This window comes from Dasypus novemcinctus, chromosome 26 (genome assembly GCF_030445035.2).
Source record: "Dasypus novemcinctus isolate mDasNov1 chromosome 26, mDasNov1.1.hap2, whole genome shotgun sequence".
Taxonomy (NCBI): domain Eukaryota; kingdom Metazoa; phylum Chordata; class Mammalia; order Cingulata; family Dasypodidae; genus Dasypus; species Dasypus novemcinctus.
In genome coordinates, this window is record NC_080698.1 from 38,514,806 (window position 1) to 38,531,527 (window position 16,722).

Genomic DNA, 16,722 nt, shown 5'->3' on the forward strand with positions numbered 1-16,722 from the left:
TATTATTTTCTGTTAAATTTCATAGTTGAATAAGTGTGTGTTGTATTAAGTTGCATTTCTTTTATTTCTAATAGGTCTGATATGTGTGGGTATGTGTAGCAGTTTGATAAGGTTACAAATTCCAAAAATAGATATTGGATTATGTTTGTAATCTGATCTGCACCTGGGTATGATTGAGTTATGATTAGGATGTTAAATCCCCACCCACCAGGGGTAGTGGGGACTCACAGATAAAAGACATGGCAAAGAACAGAGTTAAGAGTTTCTGATGTTAGAGTTTTGATGTTGGCATTTGAAGCTGAAGACATAAGCTGGAGCCCCAGGAAGTAAGCTTGCAGAGGGAAGAGAAGCCAGCCCCAGGAAGAAAGGAACCTTGAACCTAGAGAGAAGCAAGACCCTCAAAGGGAGGAATCCAGGAAACCTGAACCCTCAAGCCGTCGGCAGCCATCTTGCTCCAAGTGAAAATAGACTTTGGTGAGGGAAGTAGCTTATGCTTTATGGCCTGATATCTGTAGTTTCCTCAAATAAATACACTTTATAATAACCAACCAATTTCTGGTATTTTGCATCAGCATCCCTTTGGCTGACTAGTACAGAATTTGGTACTGAGGAGTGGGGAAGTGCTTTTGTAATTAACGAAATGCTGGAACAGTTTTATAAATGGGTAAGGGGTATTTTTTGGAGGAATTGTGGAATGCTTGATGGAAAAGGCCTAGAATGCTTTGAAGAGACTGTTTATAGCAATATGGATGCTAAAGAGATTTTTTATGATGCCTTAGAAGGAAATGATGAAACTATTATTGGAAACTGGAGGAAAAGCAATCCATGTTTTAAAGTGGCAGAGAACTTAGCAAGATTAACTCCTGGTGTTTCATGGAAGGCAGAATTTGAAAATGGCAAACCTGGGCATTTAGCTGAAGAAATTCCCAAAGTAAACCTGGAGAATACTTGCAGCTTATAGCAAAATTCTAGATGAGAGAGATATGCTAAGGATTGAACTGTTGGGCCCAAAGAAAACAGAAACTGATTCTAGAAATTTCAAGCCTCTGGAAATCAAGCTTCCAGATAAAAGTGTCCCATTTGAGGACTTAACTAAACTTGGAACTGGTAAACCAAGATTGAAGATGCAGTTATCCAGGAAAGACTTGTGGAAAGTCTTACTGTCTGATGACTTGGACCCCTGCTTCCTGCATGGTAAACCAACAGAATTTTTGAGAGGGCCGTATGAACAAAACCACTGTCAGCCTGGAATAAAAAGGACATGGAAAGGAGATATTGAAGGAGAAACAGCTTTAAGAGGAAAACCATGGAAGCTGAGATCTGGAATTAAGACTTCTCCTTGGGTCAAGAGAGGAACCCCACCCATGTATATTGAGAGGGTGAGTTTGGCCCAGGACTTAAGAGAGTGGATGTTCCTGTCCAATATTCTGGGATTTTTGCTGCCCCATGGTACAGAGAGGGTGGAGCACATTCTCAAAGGATTAGGGAGGTTAAGGTCAGCACCCCCCAGGTCTGAGAAAGGTGGACCTGTCTACCAAAGGTTAGGGAAGGCCAGGTGGTCAACTCGTTGCTCTGAGAGGGTTGAGCCTGTATGTCAAATGTTGGGGAAGGCAAGGTGGTCAACTCATTGCTCTGAGAGAGTTGAGCCTGGTATGACAATGGTTAGGGGAAATGTTTTCTTCACATCACCATACTAGAGGGGTTAAGACTCTAACCCAAACATTGGGTGAGGTGTGCCAATCACCCCACCACTCTTGGAGGAAGAGGTCTGGAGCTTGGTCAACACCCAGATGCTTGATGAAGTTGGAACCAAGAAAATGGCCATTGGTCAAGACTGTGGAAAGAGTGGGTCTCCATATGGCTCCAAGGAGAAGAAGCCATCATCTTAAGAATGACTCTCAGAATGAAATCAAATGGAGGATTCCTTGCAGGTTTACTGAACTGTTTCTCTCCAATTTCTTCTTATTGTAATGGAAATATTTATCCTATGTCTGTCCATTTGTGTATTGAAAACAGATAAATTGTTTTGTAAGTTTCAGAGGTCTATAGCAGACAGGACTTTGCCCCAAGACAAACTGTATTTCTTTAAGTTGATTGTGATATGATTTAGTAACAGCATTGTTACTGATTTAAATGTTTTTTTGAATATTGTAATGTCTTTTTGGAATTCAGAGGGTGGAGTGTAGCAGTTTGATAAGGTGATGAATTCCAAAAGTAGATACTGGATTATGTTTGTAATCTGATCTGTACAAGGGCATGATTGAGTTATGAGTAGGGTGTTGAGTCCCCACCCACCAAGGGGTGGTGGGAACTCACAGATAAGAGGCATGGCAAAGAACAGAGTAGAGGGTTTCTGATGTTGGAGTTTGATGCTGAAGACATAAGCTGGAGCCCCAGGAAGTAAGCACACAGAGGAAAGAGAAGCCAGACCCAGGAAGAAAGGAACCTTGAACCAGAGAGAAACAAGACCCTGAAAGGGAGGAATCCAAGAAGCCTGAACCCTCATAGCCGTCAGCAGCCATCTTGCTCCAACAAGTGAAAATAGACTTTGGTGAGGGAAGTAACTTGTGCTTTATGGCCTGATATCTGTAGGCTCCTACCCCAAATAAATACCCTTTATAAAAAACAACCAATTTCTGGTATTTTGCATCAGCATCCCTTTGACTGACTAATTGAGTATGGGTGTGTGTGAGTATGAGGTTTCACTCGGTTTTTGTAATTCCTCCTTTGTATATTGGGGGTTCATATCTTTTCACTGGAAACATTTAGGTGCTGTGTGTGATTCAATAGAAGCTTTTCCCCTATTTATTCTACTCTGTTATCACTCCCATCTGTACAAATTCCTAGCACTTACTGACCCCCAGAAGAGCATATTTCACACATTTTGTGAAGATCTTGGACTTACATAACATGCCTAAGTTTTCACAGTACTTACATTTTTTTCCATCTTATATGATGGTTTAAATGACCTTTTGGGGGAGTAATACTCATTTTATAGATGGGAGCAAGATGTATCCAAAATCACACAAACAGAGCTGAGGATTAAAACTCAGCTTCCTGGGTCATAACCCCATGCTTTGCCAAAAATGTGATTATTGATATCTAGCATAATATTTGCTTTCTTTATCTAGTTAATAAGTTTCCTAAGATGTGTGGAGATATCATGTTGTTTTTTCCTTGTACTCTTCCAATTTATTCTCCTCAGTGCCCAATGTACCTAAAGCAGGTATTTATAAAATACTCTTTAAATAACATACCATTTCCATACCTAGCAAAAATAAAATATAAAAGTTTGTGTTGGTTATATGGAAAGATCCTAGACATGGGAGCCAGAGCTGGGCAGCTTGGTTATTTCCTTAACCTTTTCTGTTTAAGGTATAAAATGAACTAGTTATACTATTTCCATTCTGAGCTTTATGTCTTTATAAAGATACATAGACACATGTGTTTCTCACAATTAAATAATTTCCTAAGATGGTCACCAACAATTCCTCCCCTCCCTTTATAGACATGCCATTCCTCCCTTCAAGAAGGGAGTCTATTTTCCTCCTCTTGACTCTGATCTGACCTCATGTCTAGCTTTGATCCATAACATTGGTGGAAGTGTAAAACTATGCTCCTTCCTGGCTTAGCCCTTCTGAGGTCAGGCAGCTTCTGCTTTCATTTTCTTGGAACCCAGCCACCATGCTATCAGAAAATCTTCTGGAAAGCAAGGACACTAAAGGTCTTAGAGCATGAGACACCACAGGGAGAGGCCATTTGAAGAGAAGCATAGGCTCCCCAGCTAGAAACAGCACCAAGTCATGTTAGAGTGGACTTCTTGGACCTCCCGGTCCAGTTGTGAGGTGAGTGTGTGGCCACAGGGGCACCATGTGCATCCAGGGACCAGTCCAGCGAACCCACAGAATTTTAAGAATTAATGAACGTTGTTGTAACCACTAAGTTTTGGAGTGATTTGTGATACAGCATTAGATAAACAAAATGATCACTAACTCATTTCTTACAAGAAAAGTAAATGCTTTGACTTCAAGTTTCCTATTTGGCACAATGCATTTTCTAATTTATTCATCCCTATGAAAATATACCAAGATTCACATGGTACACTCATGTCTGTGAAAATTGTGTATGGTTAATCTGGACTGTAAAAACTTTATGAGTGTAAAATCACAAATTAGTGCAGAAAAAATGAAAACCAAGATTGGAAATTCCAAGATGTATATGATACATGCAGTGTTCTTAGTCAGAATTTGAACACAGACTAAACTGTAAGACTTATGTGCTGTTTCTGACATATAGGGGAAAAATTGAAAGGTAAGCTAAGTTTGTAGATACCCATATACTTAGAGTCAAGAATATAGATGACTTCCTTTCATTCTTGAAAAGCTTTATAAATTTCTTAAGTGATTTTTTTGTTACACTCTGGACTTGTACGTTATTTTTATATCAGGTTATAAATATTGTTGGCTAAAAGTCTATCCAATGAACATCCCTTTTTACTTCATGTATTTCCCTGAGTTCACAGTAAACCAGAACAATTTAGAGGTAAAAGTGTGACCAATGAGATTTATATATATTTTAATTGTAACTATTATTATATGAGAGTTACCACTTGGATTTTGTTTCATAGTATGATTACTTGGTTTTGCTAACATACATCCTTCTTGTCAATAATAATAAGAAGAAACGTTGAGTTCTTCAGGTATTGTTATATTAATAGGAAAGAAAAATGCAGTTAACACTATTGGTAAATAGGTACATTTTTACAAAAAAGCCAGAGAAATGATCATAAACTATTTTATGTGGTTTAAAAACAATTAAACTACTTTATAATAATTGAATAGTCATTTCCCTAAAAGTTACATTGTTCATTTGGGGACTAAATTTGAAATATATATATATATATAATTATTTAATCATAGCAAATTCAAGAACATTCATTGGCAGTTGCCGTTTATGTAGATGTCAAATATGTCATTTTTTATTGTGTATATTGCAAGAGGGCAAAACAAATAACCTTTCCTGCTTAAAATTAAACTGTACTTTCAATGTGTTATTAATCATATTTTAGACTCCAAAAGATCAAATTGAAATGGCGCAGATTTTAAACCTTCCACGGTGATAAAAGCTGAGCCTATTAGTTACGTCTGACCATGCTCCAGGTGTGTTGGTGAATTTCTGAAGGTGATGCTCCTCTCTGTTCTATTGCCTTTCAGCCTTTATGTTAGGTGCTAATACGTATAATTAGCATGATTTCAGAGTTGTGACCCCAAAGACAGACAAATAACATTAACAGTTATGGTCCAGCCAGATGGGAATAATGTGAAATGCATGTGGAATTAATTGAGCTGAAAAGAGGTTACTGAAAGGAGGGAGCAGAAACCTTGAGTCAGGGCTTGCAAAATCAAATCAAGCAAAAGTATTTATGAGAGTAATTAGGACCCCTGCAAAAACCCCCTCTGAAGAGTGTGGACTTGGAGTCTTCAGTTGTTACAGTGCATATAATTATAATTAGGGTTCAAGGTGTCTCTGTATGTTATGCACAATTATCCTAAACAGAGATGGTTTCCAGCACTTAACTTTCTTTGCTCAAATTTCTGTCCAATAAATAATCTGAACTCATTTGAGAAGGTAAATGTCTTTTCATCCTGGAAAGGTATAGAATGAAACAAAAAGATAATGATGTAAGTCAAACCTATGATGTAAATACTTTGAAATGAAGTTTAGGATTAAGGTTTTATCAATTAGGACCATCTGAGTGTGTTTACTGTATAAAGTGCTCATTTTGAAAAGCCTCTGTCAGATTGCCTTAGTATTACAATTTAAATTTTTTGGTTGAAAAAATGATCTTATACTTACTGGTTTAAGTGGCAAAGTGCAAGAAAATTTACTAATTTTTAAGTTTTTTAAATGTTTAAAGAAGTTTTACTTTTTAAGGTTAATATAAAAGGCAAACTTAGAGTTTGCTTGTTAGCATCCTATTTTGATTGTTCAGAACTTCAAAACACTTAAGAAAATAGAATATATTTAAATTTTATAAATGTAGTTTAATATATTTAAAGAAATTGCAGTAAATTAAGTTGTCAATGCACTGGATAGTTTATTTAATCTGTGCAACTTGAAATTATTTAAAATCAATTATGGAAAAAACTGAGGTGGGGATAAATAAATAAATCTTTACAAAGAAAAATCTAGTATTAAAAAAAAAAAGAACTCACATCCAGATTTTCATTACAAATCCAGGGATTGTTGTTTTCATGTCCATTTTCTCAAAGAAAAAAAAAGGTAGCTTTTTGTAGATGCATGCAAAGTTTTAGAATAAAAGAATGTGATGTTCTTAATATAGCCTCTCATTTTTATTGTTAATTTTCTTCTTTGGAACCTACCAAAGCATGAAAGAAAAGTCCTACAGTTCATTTCAAAAAAGTCAAAATAATGTAAATTAGATACTATCTGTCATTGTTTTACTCTTCCCAATTTAAAAAAGAAGTTTATCTTAGAGACTATAATTTTTATGTCTAAACCCTAAGCCTGTAGCTTTCTGCTGCCGTTAACTTTTTTAAAGGATTTGGTTGGTTGTTTTAAGTCTGTATTCACAGCATTTTTTAAGAATACATAATAATTATTTCTATATTACATATTTCTGTTAAACAGATTTGAAAAGAGGATCAAATAATACCTACAGAAATACCATTTTTTAAATTCTCTTTTGACCAATTTTGATGATGATCCTGAGATATATCTAAATGAACAGCAAATAGACCCATCTTTCTACGTATATGCATACACATGCACACATTCTCTGTATTTGTATAGCTATATCAGCTTCTTGGTGTATTCACAAAGGAGATTTAAATTGTTCAAATCCACCCCCTCTTTCCAACCTGTTGCTATCATTGTTTTTAATAATTAATTATGTTCACATATTTCTTCCCCATATAAGACTTTTTTTAGCTGTTTTGACCTCTGGAACACCTTTAAACTACACATATTTACTGTTTTAAAATTTTTATGGTATTTGGAGGATTTATTTATCAGTTGTTGTGTCACTGTTGAATATTTTACATAGCCAAGTATGTTCCAGACCAGTGTCTTTCTTTAGGAAAGGTGCTTTTGTCTTCTAAAGCTAATACTTACATCAGAGGTATTAAAAAAGCAGTGATCCAAGTCTTATGAAAAGAGATAGAAGAATCATCTTTTAAATGATGTCAGATAAATAGAATTGCTTTTTGGTTTAGGAATGTAAATGTCCATTCTTATTAAAATATTGACTTTAAAACACATTCAACTCTGCTAAAAACAAAAATACCTTTTTTTTAAATTGAAGAAATGTGTAAAACAGGTTATACCATCGTTGGGGAAAGTAGGTATTTTCTATATCATTGTCAAAAAAGCAAGATTGCTTCTTGATTTAGGATTTCATAAGCCTGTATACAAGTGGGAAGAGCTTGATGAAATCAATACTGTCTATTGTTGCTTGGAAGGTGGATTATACACATATTCTAGCCACTGAACATTTCTAAAATAGTCTCTCTCAACGCTGGCAAATTTAGGAAAAAATAAATTTTTATAGATCAATCCTGCATGAAGGTGATATATCTTGTAATGGGTCCATTTAGATTTTAATTTAATATTTAGCAGCCTTGAGAGTTTCATTGTGTCTTCTACTCTAAGTTAGTACTTGAGGGGGAAAATGAGAGTAGCTTTGAAAGTGTTGTCAGAATCATGACTGAGATGAAGCTAGAATTATGAAGGATATAAATTTATGTTCTCCCAAAGCCTTACCTAGTCTACAACTGATTCTAGGACCCCAGCTATATCCTTTTGTGGGGAGAAAATCTAGGTATCATAGACCGATGCCTGAATCTGCCTTACCCTTTTGATCCATCAGAAGGGACAGTAGTTAATAATTCAAGTTGTGGAGCCTGGTACACCTGGATTCTAATACTGGTCAGTTTAGTCACTCACTAGCTGGTTGAACTTGGACATACTATTTGATTTCTCTAGCCTCAGTTTTCACATTTGTAAAATTGGAAATAATAATAGCCTTAATAGATGGTTGTTTGGAGGAGTAGTTGAGATTAATTAATCTAAAATTTTTAGCACAGTGCCTTACATATAGTAATTACTCAGTAAGTTTCAGCCAGTATAGTATCATTAGAATGATTATGAATAAAGAGACATCTTAGATTGTATAGGGAGAATGACAGATTCCTGAGGAAATATAGTGACCCAGCACAGTATTGGACTGGTCTCTATTACAAATGCATGATAAGCAGTTCAAATTGGTAAGAACAACAACAATAACTACCATTGATACAGTCCAAAGCACTTATTTCCCTAAGTACTTTACATAAACACATTTCATTATCATTTTAAAAATCCTAGGAAGTGGTATCAGTCTCCATCTGGTGATGAGCAAAATGAGACTAAGGAAGTGAGAGGTTAAGTAAATTGCCTACAGCATCCAATCGTTAATTAATAGTGCCAAAATTCAAAATTGGGTAATCTTTTACCAAAATTCTTATGTTTTACCACTACACCCTCTGTTCTCAAACTGGTCTAAGGCACCCTTGCCCCACTGAACTCACAAAGACATTGCAGGATATAGTCAAACGTGCAAGAGAAACAGTGATGCTAACCACCTCTTAGGTATTGCAGGAAATACTGGCTTGAGGTTTTTTTGTTTCCACATTATAGCGTGTTACACCTTTTTTTGATACCATATCTTTGTGAACCGAGTTTTTAATGGTTCCTATGATAAAATGAAAATACTATGTGAAAATCAAAGTAAAGCTGGAAATGAGGCCAGCCAATCTTATTCCAACGTTTGAGAGGTTGTGTTGTGCCCAACAGGAGCATACTTGCCATAAGTAAAAGTGGTAAATGAAGAATGATATAAAGACATTTTATCTTTCAATGTGTGCATGTGGTAGTTCTCAAACCATTCCTAAGTTCTTAGAACATAAGTTGTTTGAACCAAACTACTTAATAAATGGAACTGTTAAGTACTTCTTTTGGCCTTAGGTGCAGGAAAAAAATTGCTGAGACACTAAGGGCACCGTGATCTGAAAATTTTGAAGAACCTCTGCACTGCACAGTTCAGTCACTAGGGTAAAACTCTTTAAAATTTAGGTATTGGTTCATCAAACTTTATTAACCACCTGTAATTTCTCATGTACTCAGAAATTCCTTCTCTCAAATTGCTTACAGCTAACATGGAAGTTAGACACAAACATCCATGATAGAATGTTTGAACATGATAGTGTGTTTGAACAAAGTGTTGCGGAGGGACCAGATCCAGCCAGGTCATAAAAAGTTTCATAAAATATGGATATGAAAGATGGAAGGAAATTTTACTGGGTAGAGAGGCAAGCAGAAGAAATTTCCAAGAAGAGATGAATAAAGAGAAAGGTCAAAATGCATGGTATTTACAGAATAAGGTATATGATAATAATGGAGCATTCACTAATTACACTGTTGGTTATTAAATATCTATTAGATCCCAGGCAACACAACGCATTAGGCACTGAGTCGCAAAGACAAAAGTCAGAGTACCTTTCCTCAAGGTTCTAATATCTCTTGAGAAGCCTGACAAGAAAACAGTATGAGCAGTCAAGTGGTAGGAGATCAGATTAGAAAGGAAGGTTAGGGATAGAAATAATATTTTGCCTTTAACTTCTAAAGTGGCAAGAAACCTTTAAAATAATAAACACAAAGTCTAATTACTTTGGGTTAACTAGTAAATAAATGCATTCACAAATATTGATATTATTCAAATTAGCATCTTCTTATTGAAAAAGATGCCGAATTTTTGTCTCTTCCTGCTGAATAAATGAGAGACATATGTATATTTTTCCAGAATCATGATTTATTCAGTTTGTGGTCTAATTATTGGTTGAGAAGATAAGTAAATAACAAATTATCATATGAAAAATGCGAGCCTGGGAGTAATTAATGCAATAAAATAGAATGCTCAGTGTGTGAACAACTTCATTGTAAATTCTAGGAAAATGCTTGATTTCTAAGGAAGATGAAAGCATCAAGAAATCATAAGGATTAAATTATGAGATAATTTAAAATATTTTCAAGAAATAGTATGGAATTTAGTAAACAAATCCAGTAAACAAATCCAGTGACTTAACTCAGTGAGACTATTGGGACTATTCTGCTCTGTCTGTCCAAGGGGATTGACTCAGTTGGTTAGGATGCAAAGATAACTGTCCTGTGTCATTTAAGTAATCTTGTATAGCACTCTAGTTTTAATTCCTCTCCTTAGTCACAGGGTGTCACAGCAATTTATGATTATACATAATGGTATCATGCCACTAAAACACATTAGTCAAAGTTCACAGCTACTCAGTGAATTGGAAGAATCATCTTTCCAGGATACCTCTCCATGACTGGTCTGGGCATCCAGCTAAAGCAATCTTGCATCAATAATTCCTCCAACTATATAGGCATATGGTTACCATTCATTCATCTGTCCATTCAAGGGAGATTCATGTGCTCTCAGCCAGCCCCTGGGATAGCAAATATATGACAGTTCAAAACGGAGAGATGATACCCATCTGGGCATTCAGGAAAGTCTTCAAGAAGGAGGTGGCATAAAAATTATATGCTAAAGATTAGACTCTTCAGTAAAGTGTGCTTGACGAGTATCTATCATTACAGTCAAAGACTTTGGCAGGGCAGGAAGGACTAAGGAAGATAAAAGACATGAAAGGAGTGGTTGCAAGGGCAGCATGACTGATGGTATTAATTGAAGAGCTTTTTATTTGTATTCACCAATATGAACCTCTTTCCTATTTAGCACTAAAATAGTTTGAATGTAGATTGCTATTAGCTTCTGCTTTATTCATCTTATGAATCAAGCCTTAGAGATACTGAGAGCTGAGTTTGTCTGTGTGGTAGGAAAGTAGAAAGATGAACTGATATAATGACATAGAATAAGATCATCTCATTTTCCTCCAGTATTGATTCAATTAAGGCAATAATTATTAAGCCATTTATATATGCTAGGACTTATGCAGGGTTATATGAATATACAATTTTTTTTTAAGATTAGTTTCTGTCTTAAGGGGATCACAGGTTTATAGGGGGTCAAAAGAATATAGGAATTTGTTAAGAATCACAATATGTTTTCATAATAAATATAGACATAAAATGGTAGCCAAGAGGAAGTAGAAGATAACTGTTGATAATGGCCAAGAAAAAACTTCACCAAAGTGATATTTTCCATTTCAAGATGTTGAGCCAAAGACATTTCTTTCCCTGTATCCTGAATGAGGTGGGTCAAACCTTAAGTGAAATGGCCTCATCAAAATACCCTACTTACAACGGTTTACATCCACAGGAATGGATTAGATTTAAGAACATGTTTTTTTCTGGGGTACATACAGCTTTAAATCACTATAGGCCTTTTTTTTTTTTACACTTTTTAATTTAAAGTTAATAGATTACAAAGAATGTTACGTTAAAAACCATAAAAAACATTTAAAAAATGTTATACCTCCCACCCCCCACCCCACTCCTCCCACACCAACAACCTCCTCCATCATATATAGGGGACATAAAAATGTTCTGATACACTATAAGTCTTAATCCAGAAAAAAGTTGCATGAGACTTGAGACATAAAGCTGAGGTTTAGATGATCCTCCTGTGGAAAAAATAAAAGTCACAGATTATCGATTTGTAAGTATACACGTTTTAAAAATTGCTAATAAAAATGAGATTCAGCCTTTACAACCTAAGACTGAAGCCAGCCAATCAACAAACCACACCCATCAGTACAGATATATGAATGAACCAGATAGCTGAGGAAGTCCTCCAGTATAAAAGGGGTACTCCCTCAACTAAACAAAAACAAATATTATAATTATGAAGAGAACCAGTTTCTTCAGAGAGATTCTAGAAGATCTTTCATCTGTATATATAGAAGAGAGAATAAATAATCACAGACTAAAATACTTTTTGTGAATTTCATTTATGATAGCTAAAAACCAAAACAACAAAAAAACAAAACAACAAAAATAGCAACAAAACAAAATTCAGTGAAAGAATTGCAAGAAAAAGTTGAAGGAATTATCCATAAAGGATACTAGAAGTAAAAAATATCAGTTAACATTAGTAGAGATAGGAGGAGAAATTTATAAAATTAATCTGAGGCAAAAAAATATCTGAGGAGTTCAACATCCGTGAATTCCAAAAATTTGAAAGAGAAAAAATGTTAAAAGCAGGGAGGCAGATAATATATTGCAGAAATATCCCAGACATGAAGTATGTAAATCTGAGGATTAAAAACACCCACCCATTACCCAGCACAATGAATATAAAACACCCAAATCACTAGTGTTAAAGAGAATATCTTTATTACTTTAAAAATTCTGTCAGACATCCCAAAACTTGGAAATTTAGTGCCCTTAATCAAGTACATAAGGACATATTCAGTTAATAAAGGAAATGAAGACATGAGGGCTAAGAAACAGGAGTGCGAAGGACAGAGAATAAGAGAAGCACTGAGTAACAACTGCTCTTCAGGCCTAGGAGAAAGCCAATCCAAATTAGATCCGTGTGTTGAGGGCCTCCAAGAAATAGTCCGAGGAAAATCAAAGAAATGGATAGATGATCTGACATGATGGACCATGTGGACAATTCTATCCAGAGTGTTTTACAGAGCTCTTGAAGAGCAGAGAAGACTAAAATATAGCACAGATGCTAAAATAACAAAGGAATTGAAAATTAATAACTTAGAAAAATCAAAAGCTGTTAAAGAAAGAAAATGTGATCATACTATTTAGATCAACAGTGAACAATATTTGGATAGTCATAATCATGAAAACTCAAATATGTATTTAGAAACAATTGAATGAAAATTATAATATAATAATCCCTTGGGAAAGGGGTGGGGATAGAAGCAAGTTAAATTCTCACCTATCAGGGAAGTGGATGTGGTTCAAGTGGTTGGGCTCTGTCTACCACATGGGAGGTCCAGGATTTGATTCCTGGAGCCTCCTGGTGAAGGCAAGCTGACCCGCACAAGAGTGCTAGCCCACGCGGCAAGCTGGCCTGAGTGGAGAGCTGGTGCAGCAAGATGATGCAACAAAAAGAGACACAGAGAAGAGATAATAAGAGATGCAGCAGACCAGGGAGCTGAGGTGGTGCAAGAGACTGAGCACCTCTCTCCCACTCCAGAAGGTCACAGGATCAGTTCCAGGTCCCTACTAAAGAGAAGACAAGCAGACACAGGAGAATGCACAGTTAATAGGCACAGAGAGCAGACAAGGGGGGAAAGGGGGAGAAATAAATAAATCTTTAAAACAAATATTCTCACCTATCAAAATTTTACATAATGACATGGATACTATTTAGAGTTATGGGAGCAAATATCAGTTGAAGCAGCTGGAAGACTGAGAATGGGTGCTTGTAGGGAGTGGACAAGGAATTGGATGTGTATTGTCTTTGTTGTACTCAGACTTCTAGCACGGTTTGGCTTTTTCTATGCTACTTTCATCAAGATAAAAAGAGTTCTTTTAAAGGATCTCTTGCAGGAATTTGGAATACAATTTGGAGTTTAAAAGTTGGATAAGGACAGAAAGATATCATAGCAAGAAAGAAAAAGAAGGTTGCAAAATTTGGGAATAGAGAGGCATTTTCAAAGAACTGTAAGTAACTCCATGTGGCTGGAGAATTAAGAGGCCAAGAGGCAGTGTGGTATAATAGTTAAGTGTTCAGGCTCTGGACTCTGTCTTCCTGATTTTGTATTCTAGATACATGACTTGTTACATGACTATGTATGGTCAAGTTATTTAACATTTCCCTGTTTCTATTTAAATCTCTATATCAGAAAATTGGGGCTATTAATTGATACTGTAGGAGACTAACCTATATCCTGTCAGCATGGCCCTAAATTCACCCACAGATGTTGCTGGAGAGTTCCAGGCTTCCCCCCTTCGAGCTCCTGTGTCCTTTTCCACCTCTTTTTCTGAAGGCTCCCAGGAGCTTGTTCACCTGTGCATAAGGCAAACCGGAAGTGCCAATCAGAAGTACCAGGGAATGTAATATCCTCAGAAATGACTCTCCACTGATGAAGAAAAGATTTGGTAGGTAGACAAATAGGACCCCTTCCTCATGACTTTGTAGGACAATCCTGAAGTGTGTGCCCTATGGTTCCCAGAGGATCTGCAGGGGGATTGAGCTCCCTCCTGTTCCCCGCAGTGGGACTCACTCCATGCATCCCCTGAGTTGTCTCCCTTCCATCTCACTTTCCCCATACTCTCTCATGCTTCCTGTGATTACCTACTAAATAAACCACCCATACACAAGTCACCTCCTAAATAAAGCACCCATACACAAGTCCTTGTCTCAGAGGTTGCTGTTGAGGAAATCCAATCTAATCAACTGCTTGTCTCATGTTTTCATGAGGTTTAAATGATATAATCCATACTTAGCATAGCTAAGCAATTCACACTGTTCCAGGCACTTAGTAATGGGAAGTGTTAATTGTTAATCCATTATCATTATTACCATTGTTGTTAGATGTCAGAATATGAGCAAAGTCTGCTCATGCATATCTTATCAGCTTAAACATCATCCTAAAGGTAAAGAGAAGCCTTTGACAGAATAGGCATTGAATCTACAGGAATTAGGCACCAGCTGAACATGGCAGGGGACTGGATGTTTCAGTGACACCCAGGTATCTTGCTTTATGTTTGATGGAATAGTAATGTCAACAATAGCAGAAGAAAAGAAGTTTTATTTTAAATGGAATTACATCCAAAAAGGAAGTACATTTTTTAAAAATGTGCTGAGAAGGAAATTGTTGAGTTATTTCAATTTTAAACCATAGAGGTTTCAATGAAGAAAACTGAGCTTTGGCCAAAGAATTGGGTGTAAAACCCAGAGTGAACGCAGTCTCCAAAGCCAGGAGAGCAGGAAATGGCAATTCTTGCAATAACCTTAAATGCTAAGGAGAAGCCCATAAAGTAATGGACTGAAAGGTGTCCCTTTGAAATTTAAACCCATCTCATCATATTTTAAACTTTGGAAACTTTAGTGGAAGCTTTTCTATTGCTCTGAACCATAAACTATCCTGGGAAGATCCTTAATATAAAGTCTAAAGTATTCCTTTCATAAATGAAGAAATTAAGACCTTCTAGGTAAGTGATTTTTCAACCCTCATTCTCCTTTATTATTCTCCATTTTTCTTGAGGGTATGGTTGGTGGACAGGTGGTCAATATCAGTAACGTGATTGCTGAAAGGATGAATAAGATTCATTTCCCAAACCAATCTAATTCTTGTTGTTTTCCATAATTCAAGTCCTGGTTACTTGGTTTTTTGTACAGTCACAGTCCTGTCTCTCTAATTCACGATTTAACAGAAATGATTTTGGCAAACTCGAGCAACATCTGAGAGTTGAGTTTAACATTTGTGTTGTTAACGTTTTCTGCCAGACTGACGACCTTGGTGTTAATACTTTGGCTGCTTTCCAATTTCTCTAGAGAAAATATGCTCACTTTCTCTCTCTCTCTCTCTCTGCCCCCCCCATTCTTTTATTTACAAATATAATCTGTGATCCTTAAATATATAAGGTGAGACTAGTGAGTGGGTAGATTTTTTAAAAGATCATACATTAAGGGCCAAATCCATTGATCCATCTTTCATCTTTCTATCCACTTTTGGAAGGAATTTGTAAAGTCGGCAGAAGTGAAGGAGGGAGCTATTAGAAAGTGTGCCACATATTCTTTCTTTCAGATTCCATCTTTCAGATAATTGCAATATGAAATTTTAAACTAACCTATTAGTGAAGTGATGATTTCAGTCCTTTTTAAGTTAGTAGGTACAGACCATGCTATGAATATCAGTTTATTCACTTGTTGATCTGATTTTAGCCCTTGGAACATTAATATCTAGGCACACTTGAAAAAGAATAACATAGAAAAATTGTGTGTATCTGTTTATGTGTATATGTTTCATCCTAATAGGAAATTGTAGGTCATACTCAAAGTTAGGCATGATACAGAAGGCTAAAATCCAAAGAGAATGCCCCCTTGGCACACCTAAACTCTTATAGCCTTTTTGACTTAAAAACTTCTGTGATTACAAATTTATTTATGCATATTCCATGTTCCAATACTTAAATAATATTATTTCTTTAAAGTTCTAAGAAGTTTTCTTATTACCAGGTTCTGAGGAACTTTGAAAGCAGTGTCAATAGAAGAGAACGTATTGAACAATATTAGGCTAGTGGCAAAAGAACAAAAGCCAACAACAAGCAAAATGTGGCCCAGAAGAGAACTGTGCAAGTGCATAAAAGAAACAATTCAGGTATTAGAGAACCTTGTTTATTTTTTCTTATTTTCCTAGCTTTTCCTTGTTTTGTACATTTTCCTCATCTGCTCTTTCTTTCCTTTATAATAGGAATTATTAATTGACTGAATTGAGATACAATCCCCGTATAATAAAGTGCACCCAGCTTAAGGGAATGAATCAGTGGGTTTTAAAAATATACAGCCATGTAACTACTCACCATCCCCTCCAATCAGACTATAGAATATTGCTATCACAGACAAAAGTACTTTCATGTCCCTTTGAATGAATGCCACCACTTCCCTTACCCACAAGCTCTATTCTGGTTTTGATCACTATAGATTCATTTCTTCCTGGCTCAAGAACTTTGTATAAAGGAGTCATACAGTATGGTACTCCTTGTGTCTGACATATT

The 16,722-nt window shown here is 36.0% G+C and overlaps 1 protein-coding gene across 4 annotated transcripts in view; it reads left to right on the forward strand.

Moving 5' to 3' along the window:
* Positions 1-16,722, forward strand: part of CNTN6 (contactin 6) — a 365,092-nt gene that overhangs the window by 19,988 nt on the left and 328,382 nt on the right. The window contains exon 2 of one of the 4 annotated variants that reach the window (XM_071211968.1): positions 16,184-16,325. The exons of the other annotated variants lie outside the window; for them this stretch is intronic. The gene's annotated coding sequence lies outside the window, so the exon portion shown is untranslated. The remainder of the gene's footprint in view (positions 1-16,183; positions 16,326-16,722) is intronic. 4 annotated transcript variants of the gene reach the window in all.